This window comes from Oncorhynchus clarkii, chromosome 29 (assembly GCF_045791955.1).
Source record: "Oncorhynchus clarkii lewisi isolate Uvic-CL-2024 chromosome 29, UVic_Ocla_1.0, whole genome shotgun sequence".
NCBI classification, from domain to species: Eukaryota; Metazoa; Chordata; class Actinopteri; order Salmoniformes; family Salmonidae; genus Oncorhynchus; species Oncorhynchus clarkii.
The window spans coordinates 34,050,236-34,058,531 of NC_092175.1; the positions used below are offsets into that span (position 1 = coordinate 34,050,236).

General features: G+C 42.1%; 1 pseudogene; it reads left to right on the top strand.

Moving 5' to 3' along the window:
* The first annotated feature begins 3,890 nt into the window (after positions 1-3,890).
* Positions 3,891-7,363, top strand: LOC139388503 (four and a half LIM domains protein 1-like; annotated as a pseudogene).
* The last annotated feature ends 933 nt before the right edge of the window (positions 7,364-8,296 follow it).

Sequence of the window (8,296 nt, forward strand, 5' to 3'; positions counted from 1 at the left end):
TCTCAGTCTTAAATCATTTTCCACACACAGTCTGTGCCTGTATTTAGTTTTCATGCTAGTGAGGGCCGACAATCCACTCTCACATAGGTACGTGGTTGCAAAGGGCATCAGTGTCTTAACAGCGCCATTTGCCAAGGCAGGATACTCTGAGCGCAACCCAATCTAGAAATCAGTCAGTGGCATCTGATTAAATTACATTTTCACAGAACCGCTTGTTGCAATTTCGATGAGGCTCTCTTGTTCAGATATCGGTAAGTGGACTGGAGGCAGGGCATGAAAGGGATAACGAATCCAGTTGTTTGTGTCATCCATTTTGGGAAAGTCTCTGCATAATTCTGCACCCAACTAACTCAGGTGCTTCGCTATATCACATTTGACATTTTCCGTAAGCTTGAGTTAGTTCATTTGCACACAAAAAATCATACAATGATGGAAATACCTGTGTGATGTCCTTGTTAATGCAGACAGAGAAGAGCTCCAACTTCTTAATCATAGTCTCAATTTTGTCCCGCACATTGAATATATTTGCTGAGAGTCCCTGTAATCCTAGATTCAGATCATTCCAGCGAGAAAAAACATCACCCAGATAGGCCAGTCGTGTGAGAAACTTGTCATCATGCAAGCGGACAGACAAGTGAAAATTATGGTCAGTGAAGAAAACTTTAAGCTTGTCTCTCAATTTCAAAAAATGTGTCAATACTTTGCCCCTTGATTACCAGGGCACCTATGTATGTTGTAAACGCGTTACATGATCCCTACCCATATCATTGCATGATGCAGAAAATACACGAGAGTTCAGGGGCCTTGCTTTTACAAAGTTAACCATTTTCACTGTAGTGTCCAAAATGTTTTTCAAACTGCCAGGCATTCCCTTGGCAGCGAGAGCCTCTCTGCAGTGTACCCAAGTGGCATCGGAAGCAACTGCTTGCACGCTCGTTACCACTCCACTATGTCTCCCTGTCATGGCTTTTGCGCCATCAGTACAGATACCAACATGAGCAGCAGCTACGTTTGACTACATGCAGACCGCTAGTGAAATTCCCTCGTGAGAGTAACGGTTAATGTGATTGGATGTTAATTATTTGACTAGGCTACCTGTATTTGACATTGTGTTGTTATTTCGCTGAACACTAGATGGTTTAATTTGATTTTTGGCAGTGAAACGAGGCTACTCAGGCGAGAAAAAAACCTCACCCAAATGTATAGCCCTGTTAGAAAATATAAATGGAATGTTTGAAAATGTGAAGATATATATATTTTTTTAAATCTATATTTTTACATATACATGTAAACATACATTTTTAACGGCATTGTGCGTACCACCCCATACCTGAACTATGGTGTCGGGGAAAATGGGGATTGACTACAGACTTTTTTATGTCCTCTCAACCCTCAGTCACAAACTATTCTGCATTTTACAACACCACTGCCTGTCATATCAGCTCACGATAAGCTCCATGAATGGAGGATCATGCCCAGTACACCTTTTGTTTGGCTGTGATTACACATCTAAGCAACCGTGCTCCATACCAGTCCAATGTTCTTCCTTGTTAACCCTCCTGCTGTGTTTCGGTCAAATTGGACAGATTTACAAGTTTCTCTCCGGAAAATTTTGTTAATTTAATCTGATTGTCATAAGGTTCCATGACTTTGTCCACACAGGGCATCTGAACACACAAAATACATTTTGACGATTTTCATAAAATTTAAGGTGTTTTATTTAACTTTTGTACACTTGTGGTGTTCCCAGTCAAAAAAGGCCGGTCATTAGAAATGAATGGGTGAGACTACAATTAGTGTATAAAATTGAGTTCAGGCACATGCCCATTCATCAGATGGACACACTTCCTCTCCCAGACCCCCACATGCATGTGTGTTTGAGCACACACACACCTCACTCCCCTTCTTGGCTTCCATGGCAACCCCCAAGGGAACCTTTCCCCAATAGAATCTTTCCCCCACGGGAACCACACCTGTTGGCATTCTCACAAATAATCGCAGCTCTGGTATATGAAGCTTTTTTAAGGCCTTGCTCACAATTAATTCTGTGGCAGCACAATGACCAAACAATATACTGTGTGTGAGGCTCTTGATCATATCTTTGATCATGACACTAGTGAGGAGGAGAGAGTCCTTGTTAAACTTTGACACAAAGTAGTCTGTGATAAATAGCACAATATGTTTCATCTGAGTATTTGTCATAGTCAAAATAATCCATATATTATGCTTTTTTTTAAACTCAAAAACGAGTTGTATGAGCTCAGGTCAATGAGGCCTACGGGCCATAAATAGCAAATAGAAGTTCAAAACTTGTAATGTTCACAATAATTTAAGTTGATAAAAAGATCTAACACAACATTAGGTGATAATACATGTATTATTATGGATTTATAATCAGCCATAATGGGGCGGTCATTTTGGACCGGGAACACAGAATGAATTAACATGAAACGAACACAACAGGAAAGTTAAAAGCTATGGAACAAATAGCATTTTATCAACACCTCAGTAAATATTACAGCATGTTTTCCCTGGTAACTCACAATGTGTTCTTAACCTGTTTATGCCCAGACACAGATTGTGATTGAATAGTGTTCAGTCTCTCTTTGATCACAGTTCCTTTTCATCCCCTCATATCGTTAGAGCTACAGGACTAGAACTAGCTAGAACCCGAGTCATATACATTGAGTATACAAAACATTAGGAACACCCGCTCTTTCCATGACATACACTGACCAGGTGAACCCAGGTGAAAGCTATGATCCCTTATTGATTTCACTTGTTAAATCCACTTCAAATCAGTGTAGATGAAGGGGAGGAGACAGGTTAAAGGAGGATTTTTAAGCCTTGAGACAATTGAGACGGATTGTGTATGTGTGCCATTCAGAGGGGGAATGGGCAAGACAAAAGAGTCAACATGGGCCAGCATCCCTGTGGAACAGAAATTCGACACTTTGTAGAGTCCATGCCTGACCAATTGAGGCTGTTCTGAGGGCAAATGGGGTGCAACTCAATATTAGGACAGTGTTCCTATTGTTTTGTACACAGTGTATATATAGAGAGTTGGGTCAATTCGGTTTCTATCTGAACGTTCTGAGAGCGTCACTTTCTCCTCCATAGCCGTTGCTAAGTGATCGATGACACTTCCCCATTGTGCTGTTTATTTCTAATAGTTTTCAAAACCTATGAAGATCTCCAGTGAAAAGCAACACAGTACCGACTTGGATAAACATTATCCTGAATGCTAATCAATAAAAACGTCTGTTAAATTCGCTGCTCTGTTTTGCGTGTTTACAGTGGGTCGTTTCATAGTGAACTGTCGGAAGCGCTCTAGTATTGTTACATCACCAAAATGTTTTTAGAATAAAGGCGCTAACATGACAGCTGTTCTAAAACATGGCCAAACTCTGATTATAGTGTATGTGGCTTTGGCTAGAAATTGATTTTGTAAATTAGATTTAACCTTTATTTAACTAGGCAAATCAGTTAAGAACAAATTCTTATTTATAATGACGGCCTTCACCGGTAAAACCCGGATGACACTCGGCCAATTGTGCGCTGCCATATGGGACACCCAATCACAGCCGGATGTGATGCAGCCTAGAATTACACTGCCCCTCTGTGGCAATGAGAAGTAATGCAAGTGTTCTCTAAACACATACAGTACACCACCACTTCCAATAGCTTTCAATTGTATTGTTGTACTCTGCAGGACATAAAGTTTAGACCTACACCATTATATTCAGACAATGGTTCCTGAAAAATACCACTTGTTATAAACAGAGCAGCAGCTCAATATATATATATATATATATATATATATATATATATATATATATACACACACACCTGTGAGTTTTTCAGGTGTTTGCTGCCCTGCTGCTGCTGTCATGACTGACAGTATGAACTGCAAATAGTGTCGGGAAGACCTAAGTGGGAAGAAGTACGTTAAACAGGAGGAGAAGCCTGTCTGTGTCCGATGCTGTGACCGGTTCTGTGCCAACACCTGCACTGAGTACCGCCACCGTATTGGACACCAAGGTGTGTGTTTTCATGACTGACTGTCTAGATGTGTTTATGAGTGCACACTGTCTACCAAGCATCTGAGGAAGAAAACTGTTACTCTCCTTCCTTCCTTCCTTCCTTCCTTCCTTCCTTCCTTCCTTCCTTTAGGAGCTGCAACATAAGGGCCCCTATTGGCACACAGACTGCTTTCGCTGCTACAAGTGCTACAAGTTGCTAGCCAAGGAGTCTTTCAGTGCTAAGGAGGACGGCATCATATGTGGGAAGTGTAGCTCCCGAGAGGATGCCCCTCGTTGTCACACCTGCTACAAATCCATTCTAGCCGGTAGGGGGCACTATGGGCTAAGACTCACTGTCACTGATATGAGTTAACATGATATTTATACCCACTGTACGCTTCATTTTATAGACACTCTCCATTATGTGAACTTTGATGTAATTAGTAAACACTTTCTTAATAAATTACAGTTAAGTTCCATTAAAGGGGCAATCTACTGTTCAAACAATAACAAAGAGGCACTCTGCCACTGTGTTGGTAAATAGCTGATGGATAGAGCTGGAGAAATGTAACCACTTTAAAATTAGAGTTAACTTAGGATGGATGGATTGACCATCCATAAAATTGATGTTTTGAGGGTATACAGTGTTTGATTACAATTATGTTTACAACCAATTGAGTAAAACAAGCTTATATTTTGGGTTCTGATGGGGAATGACTGAGGCATGAGGCATTTATAAGTTCTATTCTTCAAGAATCAATGGATATACATAATCAATTTAAACTTCAAGAATCAATGGATATACATAATCAATTTAAAAGTCCCAAAATGGACGTACTAATTGCAGATTGCCCCTTTAAACCTTCATTGAGACTAATGTGAATATTTGTCTTTACTAAAGGCTCTGAGAATGTGGAATATAAAGGCGACGTGTGGCACGGACTGCTTCACCTGTTTCCACTGTAAAAACAACAACATCCGCTCTCAAAGCTTCCTGACCAAAGGCACGGACATCAACTGTAACCTTTGCCATGAGAAGAAGTTTGCCAGAATCTGTGTCAGCAATAATCAGGTTACGTAAAGGTTAGACTTTTTTCAACAGGATCAAAATCCTTTGATATAATTGATGGATGTCCATTTTAAATAAGCCAATTGGACCAAAGTGGTTGGTTAGAAATCAGTTGTTCTGCCCTATAAATAACATCCTGTTTACGGTATGCAAGTAGCCTTGTAGTTTTTGATTTTTTTTAGACTTTTTGAATATTATTCAATGGGCAAAAACGTAGCGCAATGGTCTTCAGCGCAGAAACGTCATAAAAGTAATCTGGCAGAAGTACATTAATATACAAACACAAATATAATTTTATGTACACTACCGTTCAAAAGTTTGGGGTCCTTGTTGTTTAAAGATAAGCAATTTTCCCCCCATTAAAATAACATCAAATTGATCAGAAATGCATTGTAGACGTTAATGTTGTAAAGGTGTCACGAGGGACTAGGTGGGTGAAGGAATCAGGCGCAGAGAGTTCGAGTTGTGAAAAGTGCTCTTTAATACGGCACACAAAAATGATAAGCCCAACAACACAGGGCGCGCACAACGAAGTGACTACTCAAAAACACAGGGTGCCAAGTTCCGAAAATATACCCACCTCTACCTAAACCGCACACACGTAACATAAAGACAATCCCGCACAAAACAAGGGCGAGTACACGTACTTAAAATAGGGAAGCTCATTATGCCGTACAACAGAACACAGGTGAAACTAATAAGAAAAAACAAACAGACAAACGAAAAAGGGATCGGTGGCGGGTAGTAGGACGGTGACGACGAGCACCGAGCACCGCCCGAACAGGCAGGGGAGCCAACTTCGGCGGAAGTCGTGACAAAAGGACTATTGTAGCTGGAAATGGCTGATTTTTTATTGAATATCTACATAGGCGTTCAGAGGCCCACTATCAGCAACCATCACTCCTGTGTTTCAATGGCACGTTGTGTCCAAGTTTATAATTTTAAAAGGCTAATTGATCATTAGAAAACCCTTTTGCAATTACAGTTGGAGTCGGAAGTTTACATAAACATAGGTTGGAGTCATTAAAACTCATTTTTCAACCACTTCACAACTTTCTTGTTAACAAACTATAGTTTTGGCAAGTCAGTTAGGACATCTACTTTGTGCATGACACAAGTAATTTTTCCAACAATTGTTTGCAGACAGATTATTTCACTTATAACTCACTGTATCACAATTCCAGTGGGTCAGACGTTTACATATACTAAGTCGACTGTGCCTTTAAACAGCTTGGAAATCCCAGAAAATGATGTCATGGCTTTAGAAGCTTCTGATAGGCTAATTGACATCATTGAGTCAATTGGAGGTGCACCTGTGGATGTATTTCAAGGCCTACCTTCAGACTCAGTTCCTCTGCTTGACATCATAGAAAATCAAAAGAAATCAGCCAAGACCTCAGAAAAAAAATTGTAGGGAGCAATTTCCCATCCTTGGGAGCAATTTCCAAACGCCTGAAGGTACCACATTAATCTGTACAAACAATAGTACAGAAGTATAAACACCATGGGACCACGCAGTCGTCATACCGCTCAGGAAGGAGATGCGTTTTGTCTCCAAGAGATGAACGTACTTTGGTGCGAAAAGTGCAAATCAATCAAAGAACAAAGAGCAAAGGACCTTGTGAAGATGCTGGAGAAAACAGCCTTTTTGTGTGTGTGGAACATTTCTGGGAGTTTTTATTTCAGTTCATGAAACATGGGACCAACACTTTACACGTTGCGTTTATATTTTTGTTTAGTGTAAATAAAAGTTCAAATCCAGGCATATCAAATGGTTGCGCAAAACACACTGCCCTAATGAGGATTCCCCTCTAAATTTGACTTGACTCTCTACTGCCCCCTATCTAGGCCCTCACCACAGGGGGCCTAGATAGGGGGCACTCAGAGTGTTTTGTCTGCTGCTCCTGTCAAAAGCCACTGGCTGGGACCCGCTTTACCTCCCATGAGGAGAAGGCTTTCTGTGTGGACTGCTACAAGACTACTGTAGCCAAGAAAGGCAGCGGCTGCCAGAACCCCATTACAGGTCAAAACAAACACACACGCACACACACACACATTCCACTATTGAACGATTGTACACATTTGTAATTGTTTGTTGTTTATTCTCTGTCCTTCAGGTTTCGGCAAAGCCACCAATGTGGTGAATTACGAGGGCAGCCCCTGGCATGAGTACTGCTTCAACTGCAAGAAGTGTTCCCTGAGCGTGGCTAACAAGTGCATTGTGGCCAACTCAAGGGATATCTTCTGCTCAGAATGTGCCAAGAAGCTCTGAGGTGAACTTGGAACAGAAACAGTGTGTCACGCTCTGACCTTAGTTATCTTTGTTTTCTTTATTATTTTGGTTAGGTCAGGGTGTGACGAGGGTGGTTTGTGTAGTTTTTGTATTGTCTAGTGGTTGTTGTATATCTAGGTGTTTATATGTCTATGGTTGCCTAGATTGGTTCCCAATCAGAGGCAGCTGTTTATCGTTGACTCTGATTGGGGACCATATTTAGGTAGCCATATTCCTTGGGTATTTCATGGGTTATTGTCTATGTGTAGTTGCCTATCAGCACTCGTGTCTTATAGCTTCACGTTCATTGTGTTAGTTTGTTTAGTCTTCGTTGTGTAAATAAAGAAGAATGTATTCTTATCACGCTGCGCCTTGGTCTCCTCGTTATGACGAACGTGACAGAATAACCCACCAAACAAGGACCAAGCAGCGTGAAAAGGAGGAACAGCGCTTAATGGGGAGATGGACCTGGGAGGAGATATTAGATGGAGCAGGACCCTGGACACAGCCGGGGGAGTATTGCCGTCCTAAGGAGGGGTTAGAGGCAGCGAAAGCGGAACGGCGATATTACGAGGTGCGTGTCCTGAGGTGTGTGTCCCCAGCCCCGTACCATCAGTGCCGGCACCATGCACCAGGCCTACAGTGCGCCTCAGCAGTCCAGAGCGTCTGGCGACAGTACCCAGTCCAGAGCGTCTGGCGACAGTACCCAGTCCAGAGCGTCTGGCGACAGTAACCAGTCCAGAGCGTCTGGCGACAGTACCCAGTCCAGAGCGTCCGGCGACAGTACCCAGTCCAGAGCGTCTGGCGACAGTACCCAGTCCAGAGCGTCTGGCTACAGTACCCAGTCCAGAGCGTCTGGCTACAGTACCCAGTCCAGAGCGTCCGGCGACAGTACCCAGTCCAGAGCGTCCGGCGACAGTACCCAGTCCAGAG